At 39.8% G+C, this 13,528-nt stretch overlaps 1 protein-coding gene across 1 annotated transcript in view; it reads right to left on the bottom strand.

Moving 5' to 3' along the window:
- Positions 1-329, bottom strand: part of FMO5 (flavin containing dimethylaniline monoxygenase 5) — a 34,351-nt gene extending 34,022 nt beyond the window's left edge. The window contains exon 1 of the mRNA XM_047085793.1: positions 281-329. The gene's annotated coding sequence lies outside the window, so the exon portion shown is untranslated. The remainder of the gene's footprint in view (positions 1-280) is intronic.
- Between the last annotated feature and the right edge of the window lie 13,199 nt (positions 330-13,528).

Below are 13,528 nucleotides of genomic sequence, written 5' to 3'. Positions count from 1 at the left end.
AGCCCCACTGTGGTAACCCATCTCACTGTCTTTTGCAGCACTTGGCCGATCTTTCAGCTGTCATGCAGGGGCTACTCTGCCCTTCAGCTGTTATCAAAGACATATAAAGCAACCGAGTGCAAAAAGCAACCGAGTGCAAACAGCAACAGCCAATGGGGAGGAGCCATTCCTCTCCACCTCCTTCCAGCCAAAGCCCAGCCACTCAGCGGCACCCACTCCCTCCTGCAGCGAAAATATAATGTGGGCCAACCCTGCTTTGGGCAGAAAAAAATCCTACAACCTTTATTTTTCAGCTGTGGCCGCCCAGACACGCAACTACGCTCCCTGGAGACAGAGTGGCCCTGTGTCTCTATCCATCCCTCCCCGCCCTTCCACATCCACTTTTAACTTCCTGGTATCTGCCTTAAAGTGACAAACTCCTCCTGGTGAAGGGAAACCAGCGACAACCCCAAAGCAAGTCTCGCTCTAAAGGCTTGAGTGGAGAACGCCTTTCAGGAGATCTGTTAAAACAGACCCCAGCACCCTCCTTCCCCCTCCCACCCCACTCTCACATCACAGAGTGGCTCTTTAGTTCCCCGCTGGTGGTAGAAATTTACTTACAATACCTGTGCACTGAGCTGGCTGCTGGCGTTCGGTGAGAAAGGGATTGTTTCCTCCTTAGAGGAGCTTATAGTTTAGCAGAGAAGTCCAAACATAAACAGAATTTCAATAAAATAGAAAAACTTTTTAAAAGTGGTTTCTCTCACACAGTTACATATGTGATTAAAAACATAAATATCCACTTTGAAAATAGAACTTGAGGGGCGCCTGGGTGGCTCAGTCCGTGGCCAAGAATCTGACTTTGGTCAGGTCATGATCCTACAGATCGGGCCAGTGAGTTCTAGCCCCTCCTGCACGCGCATCCAGCTCTGTGCTGACAGCTTGGAGCCTGGAGCTGCTTTGGATTCTGTCTCTCTCTCTCTCTCTCTACCTCTCCCCTGCTCATGCTTTGTCTCTCTGTCTGTCAAAAATAAACTTTAAAAAAAACAAATTAAAAACAATAAAACAATTTTTTTCAAATATAAAATCATGCAGAGGAGGCCAGCGTAAGGGATGTAGGATTTCACACACCGAGTCAGAATCAGCGCCTGTCCAACCCAGGAGTCTGCTCTGACAGATGTGAGGGGTTGTTGGAGATAAGCAGTGGCTGATGCCATCCATCTCTTTATCTTCTACTTACTCCCTCAGTCAACTTGGCTTAAGATGGTTTGATGTCAATAATGTCAGCCCTGGGTTTTGACATGCTGGCCTCCCCCAAAAGCATCCTCCATGGACCAATAATTATCATTTCTCAAGGACTCACCTTGTGTGTTTCAAAAAGCCTGATGGGAATGAACCCATGTAATTTCTCAGCAACCCCATGAGGCAAGCATATCATCACCCTCATCTTCCCAGTAAGTGGAAAGGCAAGGATGCAAACCACGCAGTTTAATTTACAAACAAGTTACTCATAAATTGGATAATTTTGAATGTACTAGAGATACCTAGGTTCAGGAAAACAGTGAATACTTTTACAAACTGCATATTAATCTCTCCCTTATTGATTTACAATTTCAGAACAATGCAAGAATTACTTTTAAAACTTAATATTTTAAAATGTAATATTACTTTAGTTCTTTACTACTTAGTGTTTTGCAATTACAAATAATTAAGTCAATTACTCAAAAACATTTTTTTTTAGGAGCACCTGGATGGCTCAGTTGGTTAAGTGGTTAAGCGTCCGACTTCAGCTCAGGTCATGATCTCATAGTTTGTGAGTTCAAGCCCTGCCTTGGGCTCTGTGCTGACAGCTGAAAGCGTGGAGCCTGCTTCAGATTCTGTGTCTCCCTCTTTCTCTGCTCCTCCCCTGCTTGTGCTCTTTCTCTCTCAAAAATAAATAAACATTTAAAAACAATTTTTTTAGTTTATTTATTTATTTAGAGACAGAGACAGCATGAGCGGAGGAGGGGCAGAAAGAGGGAGAAGAGAGAGAATCCTAAGCAGACTCTGCTCTGTCAGCACAGAGCCCCACACAGGCCTCAAACTCAGGAAACTGTGAGATCATGACCTGAGCCAAAACCGAGAGTTGGATGCTTAGCCAACTGAGCCACCCAATTACTTTTAAATTTGGAAAATATGTTTTGTATTATTTTAAATTACTTGTAAAACGTTTTAAGCCTTGACTCAAATTCTGTTTGGTCTAACTGCCAGTTTGCAAATGAGAGGATTTCTTCACCAGGCTGTAACAATACGTACAAACTAAAATACGGGTAGGTTCTACCCAGTTACTCATGCTATTGGGAAAGAACAGTAACACAAATAACAGGATAGATGACAGTGACTAATTCCAAGGTAATATATATGAGGCTTTTGAAGGAGTGTGTGTACATGCATGTATGCATGTGTGTGTGCATACATGTGGAATTGTCCAGAGGAGTTTCTGCAAAGGTCTAACCCAGGAGGGGCTTTTGAACAACATAGCCTTACCTCTAGTCAGAGGTTCTCCCATGTCCTAATTCTGTTAAGTCTGCATTTTACATTCATTCAATAAATATTGCGCTTTGGAGGCCACTTCTTTTAAGATGGCAGCCGTAAAAGAAGGAGCTTAGCTTAGATCTTGTTTGAAGAACTTCCAAGGAAATCTGCCTGATCAGCACCGGACTGTGACATGAGTGAGAAATATACATTTGTTGAATTAACACTTGGAGATTTGTTATGGTAGTAACGCCTGCATCAATTAACCCTGGCTACTATAGGAGTCACTTACAGCATAGTAGCAGCTATTCTACGCCTGCTGTGGGCTAGGTTTTTTGTTAGGCACAGAGGAGGGAGGGAAAAATCATACCAAAAGGACCTGAAGAGATAAAGCACAGGCATTGTGGTAGACGGAAAACATGGTCCCAAAGAGATCCATGTTCTAATCCAAAGAACCTGTGGATGTTACCTTATATGACGAAAGAGACTTTGCAGATGTGGTTAAGGTAAGGATCTTTCAGATGAGGAGATTATCCTGGATTATCCAGGGAGGCTAATGTAATCAGAGGTGTCCCCATAAAAGGGAAAGTGAGGAAGGTTTGATTTTTGAGACAGAAGGCCACGTGGATGGTTGAAGGTGGATGGTATGCTGCTGACTTTGAAGATGGAGGGGGGTGCCTGGGTGGCGCAGTCGGTTAAGCGTCCGGCTTCAGCCAGGTCACGATCTCGCGGTCTGTGAGTTCGAGCCCCGCGTCGGGCTCTGGGCTGATGGCTCAGAGCCTGGAGCCTGTTTCCGATTCTGTGTCTCCCTCTCTCTCTGCCCCTCCCCCATTCATGCTCTGTCTCTCTCTGTCCCAAAAATAAATAAACGTTGAAAAAAAAATTTTTAAAAAAAAAAAGAAGATGGAGGAAGGGCCCAGGAACCACAGAATGCAACTCTAGAAGCTGGAAAAAGTAAGGACACAGATTCTCCCCTAGAACCTCTGTGTCTCCCTCTCTCTCTGCCCCTCCCCCATTCATGCTCTGTCTCTCTCTGTCCCAAAAATAAATAAACGTTGAAAAAAAAATTTAAAAAAAAAAAAAGAAGATGGAGGAAGGGCCCAGGAACCACAGAATGCAACTCTAGAAGCTGGAAAAAGTAAGGACACAGATTCTCCCCTAGAACCTCTGGAGGGAGCACAGCTGTACAGACACTATGATTTGGGGCCCAAAGATACCATTTTGGGTTTCTGGTCTCCAGAAATGTAAGAGAATAAATGTGTATTGTTTCAAGCCACTAAACTTGTGGCAGCTAGAGCTGCTCTAAGAAACAAATACAGATGTGGTAAACCCTTGCACAAGATGCAGATACAGAGATTCGTTCAAGCGTAATCTGAAGGACACGTTCTGTGAATCAGCTCACTTGAGATGAAACGTGGGGCAAGCATCCATGCTGTGTTTCCCGTGGCTCCTGGCTGCACGCCATACTGTTCTAGAACGAGCAATGGAAGACCCTGCCCTTCGTGATTTTCAAGGATGGTTAGAAACACAGACTATAAATCCATTTAAAAGATTTAAAGATACTTTAAAATACTATTAATGGGGCACTTGGGTGGCTCAGTTGGTTGAGTGTCCAACTCTTTTTTCTTTTTTAGAGACAGAGTGGGGGAGGGGTGCAGAGAGAGAGAGAGAGAGAGAGAAAGAGAGGGAGGGAAGGAAAATCCAAGTAGGATCTGCACTGTCAGCATGGAACCCTATGCGTAGCTCGATCCCAGGAACTGTGATATCATGACCTGACCCAAAATCAAGAGCTGGATGCTTAACCAAGTGAGCTACCCAGGCATCGGACTTTTGATTTTGGCTCAGGTCCTGATTCCAGGGTTGTGGGATGGAGCCCCGCATCAGGCTCCACACTGAGTTTGGAGTCTGCTTAGGATTCTCTCTCTCTCTCTCTCTCTCTGTCCCTCTCCCCTGCTCACTCTCTCTCGAATTAAAAAAAAAAAACTATTGGGGCGCCTGGGTGGCGTAGTCGGTTAAGCGTCCGACTTCAGCCAGGTCACGATCTCGCGGTCCGTGGGTTCGAGCCCCGCGTCAGGCTCTGGGCTGATGGCTCAGAGCCTGGAGCCTGTTTCCGATTCTGTGTCTCCCTCTCTCTCTGCCCCTCCCCCATTCATGCTCTGTCTCTCTCTGTCCCAAAAATAAATAAACGTTGAAAAAAAAATTAAAAAAAAAAAACTATTAAAACAAAACAAAACAAAAAAAACAAGGGACAACTCCCCAATGAGGGAATGATTGGGTTCTAAAAAGTTTTCTAAACAATTGTTGAAAATCAAAATGCATTTTCCCATAGAAACAATGTTACATTCTATGGTTAAGGCTCCAGAAGAGTCATAAAATCTTAAAGTAGCACAAAAGACAATCAGGTTAAGTTAAAATCCTGAATCAATAGGGAATGAAAGTTTTGTGGTAATGGCTCCAACTCATTCACATAGAGAACACCACTCTTACCAAAGAGTCCTCTCATTTACTCCTCAGGCAGAAGGGTCCTTTTTCTGGCATGTACATCAGAGACAGTTGAGACTTGGACTAGGGTGGGACCAGTGGAGATCAGGAGAAGTAGAGGATCCTGGGTATGGTTCAGAGATAGAATGTGATGACGGATGTGGAACAGAGGTTTCATATAGAGCATTTTCTTGTGCATGTTTCCAGCCAATACCCACCTCCAGATGTAAGAGATATTCTTATTTCCATTACCATAGTCTTTTTAAAAATTGAGGTAGAATTGACATGTATTAGTTTCAGGTATGCAGCAGAGTGACTTGATGTTTATATATTGTGAAATGATCACAGTAAGTTCAGTTAACATCCAGTAGTCTTATTTGTTCTTGAACTTTATTTAAATAGAATTATACAGTATGTACTCTTTGTGCTTGGTATTGTTATACAACTTAATGTTTTTAAGATTTATCCAAGTGGTTTGCATGTAACAGTAGTTCGCTCTTTTTTTTTCTATGAATATACAATTTGTTTATTCATTCTCTTATTTTTTTTTTTAATTTTTTTTTCAACGTTTATTTATTTTTGGGACAGAGAGAGACAGAGCATGAACGGGGGAGGGGCAGAGAGAGAGGGAGACACAGAATTGGAAACAGGCTCCAGGCTCTGAGCCATCAGCCCAGAGCCTGATGCGGGGCTCGAACTCACGGACCACAGACCACGAGATCGTGACCTGGCTGAAGTCGGACGTTTAACCGACTGCGCCACCCAGGCGCCCCTATTCATTCTCTTATTAATGAGCATTTGGATTAATTCACTTTTTGGTATTATGAAGAAGGCTTTTTATTTTTCTGTAAGTCTCTGTGTGTGTGCATGAGTACACGTGTGTGTTTGTGTGTATGTGAACATGTGTTCTCATTTTTCTCGTGTGCCTGAGTGGAATTGCTAGGTCATCACGTAGGCATATGTTTGATTTTTTTTTTTTTTTTTTTGAGAGAGCGTGCAAGCAGGGGAGGGGCAGGGGGAGAAGGAGAGAGAGAGAAGCTCAAGCAGGCTCCATGCCGAGCCCAGAGCCAGATGCTGGGCTCTATCTCACAACCTTGAGATTATGACCTGAGCAGAAATCAAGAGTCAGACGCTTAACCGACAGAGCCACTCAGGCGCCCCAGTATATGTTTAATTTTAGCTGAAAATGCGAAAAATTTTCAAAAGAAGTTGTACTATTATACACACCTACCAGCAGTATATGAAAGTTCCAGTAGCTACATAGCCTCTCAGCCCTTGGCAGTATTACCATTGATGTGGGTGTGTTGATACTATCTCATGGTGTTTGAATTTCCCTAATGACTAAAGATGTTGAAATTCTTTCCATTTAATTTTTTGGCCATTTGTGTGTAAGTGTGTGTGTGTGTATTTTTATTTGTAATGTTTATTTATTTTTTAGAGAGAGACACAGAGTGAGAGTGGGGGAGGGGCAGAGAGCGAGAGGGAGGCACAGAATCCCAAGCAGGCTCCAGGCTCCAAGATGTCAGCACAGAGCCTGATGCGGGGCTTGAATTCATGAACTGTGAGATCATGACCTGAGCTGAAGACGGACGCTTAACAGACTGAGCCACCCAGGGACCCCAGTATATATAGTTTTTGCCAAGTGTTTGTGAAAATCTTTTGCTCATTATTTAAAACCTGGGTTGCCTTATTATTGATTTGAAAGATGCAGTCTGCTTACAAACCCTTCACATAACTATGCATTTCAAATATTTTCTCCCAGTCTGTGACATAACTTTTCACTTTGTGTCTTTTGATGAGCAGAAGTTTTAAATTTTGATGAAATTTATTTAACAGTTTTTCTTTTACAGTTAGTATTTTTACTCCTATTTAAGAAATTTTTGACATCCGAAGCTTATATAGTGTCTTGTGTTTCCAGCTAGAAGATTCATAATTTTAGATTTCAAATTTAGATCTATGATCTGTTTTATTTCTTTTTTGAGAGCAGTAGAGGCAGAGGGAGAGGGAGAGAATCTTAAGCAGGCTCCACGCCCAGCATGGAGCCTGACATGGGCCTCGATCTCATGACCTTGAGATCATGACCTGAGCCTAAATCAAGAGTTGGATGCTAACCATCTGAGCCACCCAGATGCCCCTATGATGCATTTTAAATTAATATGAATGGTGTAAGTGTAAGGATCAAAGTGAATTTTTTTTCCATCTGGATATTGCATTCTTCCAACAGTATTATTCTATGAATTTTCTTTCCCCTTAAATTGTATTGGTGTCTTTGTCATTGGTCATATATGTATGAACCTACATCTGGACTCTGTTCTGTTCCATTGATCTATTTGTTTATCCTAAACCTATACCATATTGTATTAATTACTTACCTTTAATCTAAAATTTGAAGACTAGTTATATATATCTTCCATCTTTGTGCTTATTTAATTATATATATATATATATATATATTTTTTTAATGTCTATTTATTTTTGAGAGACATAGAGAGACAGAACATGAGCAGGAGAGGGGCAGAGAGAGAGAGAGAGAGAGAGAGAATCCAAAACAGGATCCAGGCTCTGAGCTGCCAACACAGAGCCCGATGTGGGGCTCAAACTTACAAGCCATGAGATTATGACCTGAGCTGAAGTCAAACACTTAACCAACTGAGCCACCCAGGTGCCCTATATTTTATTTTATTTTTTAATGTTTATTTATTTTTGAGAGAGAGAGAGAGTGCATGAGAAGAGGAGGGGCAGAGAGAGAAGGAGAGAGAGAGAATCCCAAGCAGCCTCTGTGCTGTCTGCACAGAGCCCAATGTGGGGCTGGAACTCATGAACTGTGAGATCATGACCTGAGCCGAAATCAAGAGTTGGATGTTTAACTGACTAAGCCACCCAGGCGCCCCTGTGCTGATTTTAAATATGACTTTGACTCTTCTAGGTTTTTTTCAATTCCACATAAATTTTAAATTTAACCTATCAATTTCTACCAAAAAAAGTCTCCTGGCTTTTGATTAGGATTACATTGATTGTGTAGACCAGCCTGGGGAGAACTGACATCCTAACAAATAAGTTCTAATCTGTAAAATAGACTCTTTTTCCTATTATTAGGTCTTCTTTGATTTTTCCCCACGTTGTTTTCAGTGTGGAATCTTGCATGCTTTATTTAGTCCTGTGTATTTTATTTTTAAAATCCTATTGTAAATGGTATTGTTTTTACATTTTCATCTTCCAATTGTTTCTTGCAAGTATGAAGAAATACAACTGATATTTGCATATTGACTTTATTTCACACGGCTTTGCTAAATTCACCTATTACTTCCAGTACTTTGTAGATTTCTTGTATAGTCTATGTACACAATCATGTCATTTATGAATAAAATGCTACTTTTCTTTCCAATTTTTTATTAAAAATTTTTTTTCTCTCCTTATTGCACTGGTTAGGACCACTAATACAGTATCGAATAGAAGTGGTGATAATAGACATTCTTGTCTTGTTAGGAGGATGTGATTTGTATATTTTAGGTAAATAATCTTATCAAATTGAGGAAGTTTCTCTCTATGCTTAGTTAACTAAGGCTTTTTATTATGAATGGGGGTTGAATTTTATAAAATGCTTTTTCTGTGTCTGATAAGATGATCCTGTTGTTAAAATTATATTGAATGATTTTTTTAAAATTTTTTTTTAACGTTTATTTATTTTTGAGACAGAGAGAGACAGAGCATGAACGGGAGAGGGTCAGAGAGAGAGGGAGACACAGAATCTGGAACAGGTTCCAGGCTCTGAGCAGTCAGCACAGAGCCCAACGCAGGGCTCGAACTCACAGACCGCGAGATCATGACCTGAGCCAAAGTCGGCCGCTTAACCGATTGAGCCACCCAGGCGCCCTTTGAATGATTTTTTTAATGTTAAGCCACCTATGTCTTTCTAGAATAAACTCACATAACCATAATGTGTATAGTTCTTATATAACATTGTATTTTATTTGTTAAATTTTCACTTTGAGTTTTTTTCTGTCTATATTCTAAAGGAATATTGCTCTATTTTTTTTTTCCTTGTAATATCCCTGATAGGTTTTGGTATCAAGGTTATACTGGCCTGTCTGAAAGATTTTGTATAGAATTGTTGATCTTTTTCCTTAAAAGTTTGGTAGCATTTACCAGTGTAGCCATCTGGATCTAGCATTTTGTTGTTGGAATGTTTTAAATTATGGATTTAATTTCATTGAAAGATACGGGATTGTTCCAATTTTCTCTCTTCTTGTGCCAATTTCTGTAAGTTATGTTTTTCTAGGAAGTTGCCCATTTCATCTAGTCTGTCAAACTTATTGGCATAAAATTAGTCATGACATCCCCATATTATTCTCTTAAAGTGTGTGGCATCTAGAGTGATGTTGTCCCTGCCTTTCCTAATATTAGGTATTTCTGTTTTTTTCACTCTTCCTTTTCCTTGATCGATTTTGTCAATTTTATTAATCTTTTTAAAGAACCATCTTTTGGCTCCATTGATAATCTCTGTTTTATATCTATTTTCTATTTCATTAATTTCTGATTTTATGTTTATTATTTCTTTCATTCTACATTCACTCTTTCTTAAGCTTGTAGAGATATTTACTTAATCAAATCTCCATCTGAGAACTACTATAGCTGCATCCCACAAATTTTCATATGTTGTATTTTCATTACTATTACTTTCAACTATTTTCTAATTTCCACTGCAATTTCATCTTTGATGAATGGATTCTCTTCTTTGTTTTTATTAAAAAGTTTTTAATGTTTATTTAGTTTTGAGAGAGAGAGAGAGAGAGCCAGCAGGGAAGGGACAGAGAGAGAGGGGGAGAGGATCCCAAGCTGGCTCTGTGATGACAGCAGTGAGCCTGATGCAGGGCTTGAACTCATGAACCGCGAGATCATGACCTGAGCCAAAGTCACTCAGCCCACTGAGCCACCCAGGTGCCCCTAGAAGTTACTTAATTTTCAAATAATTGGGGATTTTCTAGATACTGTGTCATTAATGATTTCCAACTTAATTTTGTTGCCTTAAAGAATGTAATTTGTATGATTTTAATCCTTTGAAATTGATTACTAGTTTAATGGCTTAGCATATGTTATATCGTGTTCAGTGTTTCATATACATTTGAAGAGACTGTGTAACCTTCCGCAACTGTGACTTAGGTTAGTTGTTTGATATTGTTGCTCAAATGTCCTATAATCTTAGTGATGTTTTGTCTGCTTGCTGTATTATCAAGGAGGTATGTTAAATCTCCACGTGTAATTCTAAATTTGTCTTTCCCATATAGTTCTGTTAATTGTTTGCTTCATAAATTTTGAAGTCATATTACTAAGTACGTACACACTCAGGATTATGGCTTCTTTCTATGGAATGTATCTTCTAATTATAAATTTCCTTCTTTTTTCTTTCACTTCTTCCTTCAAACTTACTTTGACATTTATTAATATAACCATATCAATTTTCATGTGGTTTCGATTTGCATGGAATATTTTTTCTCATTTTATTTCCAGTTACTCATATTTAAATCAACTGCTTATATTTAAAGTGTGTTTTTTTGTAGGCAGGATATTGTTGGGTCTTTTTTTTTTTTAATAGTCTGACAATCTTCTTTTCTTTTTTTAAGATTTATTATTATATTATAAGTAAGCTCTACACCCAAGGTGGGGCTTGAACTCATGGCCCTGAGATCAAGAGCCACATGCTCTACCAACTGATCCAGCCAGGCACCCTGACAGTCTTTTTTTTTAAAGAGTAATTAGTGCTGTGGTGCCTGGATGACTCAGTCAGTTAAGTGTCTGACTCTTGATTTCCACTCAGGTCATGATCACATGGTTCTTGAGATTAACTCCTGTGTCAGGGTCTGCACAGACAGTGAGGAGCCTGCTGGTGATTCTCTCTCTCCCTCTCTCTCTGCCTGTCCCCTGCTCACACAAGTGCTCTCTCTCAAATAGATAAATAAACTTTAAAGACTAATTAGTCCTTTTAAATTTATTGTGATTACTGATACAGTTACTGGAAATTGATTTATTTTTATTTTTAATTTATTATTATTATTTTTTAAATGTTTATTTTTGAGAGAGGGAGAGAGACAGAATGTGAGTGGGGGAGTGGCAGAGAGAGAAAGGGACACAGAATCTGAAACAGGCTCCAGGCTCTGAGCTGTCAGCACAGAGCCCAACAGGGGCCTCGAACCCACGAACCATGAGATCATGACCTGAGCCAAAGTCAGACGCTTAACCGACTGAGCCACCAGGCACCCAAAACTGATTTATTTTTAAAATTTTACATCTCTTCTTTGTTTGTTCCTCCTTTCCTTTCACTTAACCAAGTGTGTTTTAGTTCTTAGGGATGCCTGGGTGGCCCAGCTGGTTAAGCATCTGACTCTTGATTTTGGCTCGGGTCATGATCTCGTGGTCATGAGATGAATTCCCATGCTGGGCTCTGTGCTGAGCATGGAGCCTGCTTAAGATTCTCTTCTACCCTCTTACTGACCCTTCCCTGCTTGCTCTCTCTCTTTCTCAAAGAATAACAAGTTAAAAAAAAAAGTATGTTTTAGTTCTTAATTTTTCCTCTTTTATTATCTTTTTAAATCATTTTTTTACATTTTTAGTGGTTATTCTAATGATTACAATAAGCATCCTTAATTTATTACTGTCTACCTTGAATTATTCTTTAACTGCTCCACAACATAAGAGTATTACAACAGTATGCTCATAATTTTATTTCCCCCGAATTTCGTTATTATTGTCATATATTTCACTTCAACATGTTATGAAACCTACAATACATTGACAGTCTTCTTGTTTTACATGGCAGACAGTCTTTTAAGAGAATTTGAAATGAAAATTTAAAAAATGCCATTTGTCTCATATCAAAATATTACATTCCTGGGGATAAACCCCCAAAGATGTGCAAGTGCTCTGGGCAGAATTTGGAGAAAAATATTGGAAAAAATGTTAAAAACCTACATTGATGGATGAGACACCATGTTTGTGAGTTGTAGGAGTCAATATTGTAAAGGTGTCAGGTCACTGCAACTTAGTCTTCAAATTCAATGCAATGCCAATCAAACCTCAACATGTAGGAGAGTGCGTGTGCACATGCACATGTGTGTGAGGCTGATTTTAAAATCTTGGCCAAGACATCCAAAAAAGAACAAGACTCACTAAAGAAGATGAATAGGTGGCAAAGAAGCATATGGAAAGATGTTCCACATCATGTGTCATCAGGTAAATGCAGATTAAACTGACAATGAGATAATGCCACACATCTATTAGAATGGCCAAAATCTACACCACTGACAACACCGAATGCTGACAAGGCTGTGGCGTGACAGGAACTCTGATTCATTGCTGGTGGGAATGCATAACAGCACAGCCACTTTGGAAGATAGTTTGGTGGCTTCTCACAAACTGTATATGCTCTAACCATACATGCAGCAATCATGACCCTTGGTATTTACCCAAAAGAATGGAAAACTTATGTCCAGGGGCACCTGGTTGGCTCAGTCAATTAAGCATCTGACTCTTGGCTTTGGCTCAAGTCATGAACTCATGGTTCATGAGTTAGAGCCCCACATTGGGCTCTGCGCTGACAGCATGAAGCCTGCTTGGGATTCTCTCTCTCTCCCTCTTTCTCTACCCCTCCCCTGCTTGCACCTTCTCTCTCAAAATAAATAAATAAACATTTAAAAAAAGATTAAAAAAAAGAAAACTTCTGTTCACACAAAAACTTGCTCATGGATATTTCCAAGTTTAATTGAGGAAATTATTGACAAAGTAAAGTATACATATTTAAAGTGTACCAATGATGATTTGCTATACACACACACACACACACACACACACACACACACACATTGTGAAATGATTACCACAATTAAGTTAATTAACACATCCACAAGCTCATGTAATTACCTTTTGTGTGTCTCTGTGTGTGGTGGAAATGCTTAAGATTTACTCCACTAGCAAATTTCAAGTATATAATACAGTATTATTAACTATAGTCATCATGCTGTACATTAGTTCCTTAGAACTTAGTCATCTTATAACTGAAATTTCATATTCTTTGACCAACATCTCCTCATTTTTCTCTACCTCGTGGGCCCTGATAACCCCTATTCTACTTTGTTTCTATGAGTTCAACATTTTTTTTTCAAGATTCCACATATAAATGGTACCATACAGTCTTTGTCTTTCTCTGTTTGGTTTATTTCACTTAGCATAATACCTTCTAGGTTCATCCATGTTGTAAAGAATGACAAGATTTCCTTCTTTTTTAATGGCTGAATAATATTCTATTGTGTCACAGTTTCTTTTTTTAATTAATTTGTTTAACGTTTATTTATTTTTGAGAGACAGAGCACAAGCAGAGGAGGGGCAGAGGTGGGGGAGGAGGGAGACACAGAATCCAAAGCAGGCTCCAGGCTCCAAGCTTTCAGCACAGAGCCCGTCGTGGGGCTGGCACTCACGAACCATGATGTGAACCAAAGTTGGACGCTCAACTGACTGAGCCACCCGGGCATCCCTATATACCACAGTTTCTTTATCCGTTTAC

Source organism: Lynx rufus, unplaced genomic scaffold (assembly GCF_022079265.1).
Source record: "Lynx rufus isolate CCGP_SWC_20201006 ecotype Redwood Valley unplaced genomic scaffold, mLynRuf1.p SCAF_2, whole genome shotgun sequence".
Taxonomy (NCBI): Eukaryota; Metazoa; Chordata; class Mammalia; order Carnivora; family Felidae; genus Lynx; species Lynx rufus.
The sequence above is the reverse complement of the archived record's forward strand: the minus strand, read 5'-3'. Positions and strand labels throughout refer to the sequence as shown.